This window comes from Penaeus monodon, chromosome 33 (genome assembly GCF_015228065.2).
Source record: "Penaeus monodon isolate SGIC_2016 chromosome 33, NSTDA_Pmon_1, whole genome shotgun sequence".
In the NCBI taxonomy this organism is placed as follows: domain Eukaryota; kingdom Metazoa; phylum Arthropoda; class Malacostraca; order Decapoda; family Penaeidae; genus Penaeus; species Penaeus monodon.
Window position 1 is genome coordinate 7,861,275 of NC_051418.1, and position 2,732 is coordinate 7,864,006.

The following is a 2,732-nucleotide window of genomic DNA, read 5'->3' on the forward strand; positions in this document are numbered from 1 at the left end:
ATAGAACTGCTACCTACCAGTGCTTCGACTATTTATATAACTCCATCGATGCAATTTCCATATTGGTGCACAGGAGATAGCAATATCGAAGGCGAAGTCCGGGTACCAGGAGTGCAGTGTGCGAATAGCCAGTAGTACGAATAGTATAAGCCAGTAGTACGGATACCATAAACAAAGAGTGCGAATGCCAAGAGAATGCAGTGCGAATAACATAAGCATGCACTTGAGTAGCAGGAACTGTTGATGCGACTTTCAGGACAGGAACAGTACGGCTACCAGGAGGAAACAGAGTGATTCCAGAAGTTAACTATGCGAATACCAGTAGCTAACAGAGCGAATACCGCAAACTCGTGTCACTTCCTCTTTAACGAAGCAATTCCAAGATTCGGAACGCGCTATTAAGTGAGCCTGACAGGAACGATAACGCAGATTCCTTTATTTAGTGACAGAGCGCCTGTTGCTTTGGCTTAACACTCTAATGGCCACATCAGAGTGGGGGAAGCGACCGCCTTGCCCGCGCACGAATTAATCTGTCAAAATACTCCCGACCAATTTCAGTGCTTGCTTTAATTGCATGGCAAGGGCTGGTGATGATATTGTCAAGAGGTTTGACGGGTGGCTGTGATGATAATGGCAGCTGTAATTATGATGAGGATGATAGGGTTAGTTATGGTGATAGTAATGATGTTAAGTGCACTACTGTCCGAATTAATGGCAGTGGCGTTTTGCTGACAATAATGAAAATAACGAGCATAGTAAATTGATGAACTTATCGATTAAAACGACAAATATCCCTCTTAAATAAGATGATAACCATAATGATCACTTTGATTATAACAATTTCATACATACCGGTAACTGCAATAACAATAATGATAACATATTCAGTATCACAGCGAAACCAGCAATGTAACGCCTACAAAGGGAAAAAGGAAAAGAGAGCAGAGAGCTGAAAAGAACAGCCACATAGAACATTAGACGGAAGCCCCTGATTGCGTACAGGCAGAGGCAATCAAGCCTTCACTTATAAGGTCAGAAGCCAAGGATCTGATCGAGGAGAGAGGCAATAACATAAGACTAGATAGCGGGGGCGAGAGAACAGCTAGGAATTGCGAGGAGGAAAGGGGAGCGAGGCTGGCCGGCCGGCTGGTTGTTATTAGTCTAGGGAAAAAGGAAGGGTTATTGTGTTGCCGCGACGAATAAGGGGAGATTGGCCGTGAACAGGCAGGGATTGGGTTAAGGGACGGTTTATTAGACTCAGTTTAGGCAGATGATTTGGGGATTTGTAGATTAAAGGAAGGGGTGGATATGGAGACGGTTGGGGATTAGGCAAAACGAAGAAAAGGAATGACATGGAGATATTAGAGATAGATGAAAAGATAACAGCGATTACGTGTGCAGTTTAGTAAGAGGCAGAGCTTTGCAAAATTGAATTAGTAGGAGGTGCTGGTGAGGATGATGCTGAGCGATGAACACGTAAGCTGTAGCAAGGGACACAGACAGAACGGAGGACGTTATTATACTGAGTAATACTGAGACACTGGCGACCTAAAGTGAAGTTGGAAATGAAAAGGGTATATTATGCGCTTTTTGGAAACGAAAGGGAGTGAGTTATACGTGATATGGAAACGAAAAGACCTATAGAATGTCTTTTTATGGAAACGAGAGGGGGTTATTATACCCGATCTGGGAAAAGAAAATGGGTATATTGTGGGCTTTTTGGAAGCAAAAAGGGTTATGATATGTTGTTGTTTTACGAAAACGCGTATATTATACACGATCTAGAAACAAAAGGGGTATATCATGCCGCATATGGAAACAAAAGGGGATATATAATGGCCTTTTTGTAAACAAAAAATGTAAACTCTGCGCGATCTAGAGACAAATAGGGTGTACCATACCCCATAGGGAAACACAAAAAGAGTATGTAATGGGCTTTCTGAAAACGAAAAGAGGTATATTATGCGTCGTCTGGAAACAAAATGGAGAATACCAAATGAAAGAGAAAAAGGGTATTTTATGCGTCATCTGGAAACAGTGATGCAGAAGTGTAATTATTCATGATGCCAAGACGACGAAAGCTTAATTTGAAAACTAATTATATATGTCTGCTGAGTATTTATTCATAACCAACATTGCTTTCTCCCTTCTCTCCCTGTATACGCATGTTTATACTTTCAATTTGCAATTAACTTATTTCATTAGTATCATATTGACTTTTTTTCAAAAATACTTTACATTAGCCGTAGATTTCCTTACGATTACGATGCTAAAACATTCCATTTGTTTATTCATTCAGCTTAAATTTAGACAAATACAAAAGAAAATATCACAAGTACACATAAATAAAACAAGGAAAAGTATCACACTGAGAGCCTCCATATTTATGTTCCTGCAAGGGAGAAGGGAACCATTTTTTGCCACATAACTCGCAGCGGAGATCCTTGAGCAAGCCAGTCTTACCTATTGCTTAACTTCGCCTCCAACAAAGCAATCACATCGCCTCCCTAAGCTCATGATATTACGAAAAGATACGCCACAACCACCTTCTGCTGCGCCATCGTCTGTAAACATGCTCCTCCCGGGGGCCTCGTATCTTAGCTCTCTCGGCCGAAATGTTCCACGGGGGACTGACTTCACTGTGGGCGATGGGAGACCTCTCTTTATCTTGCGCAATCTCAGTCTTAATCTCTGTCTCTCGTTGTGGGTGTGGGTGTCTCTGTCTTTCCCTT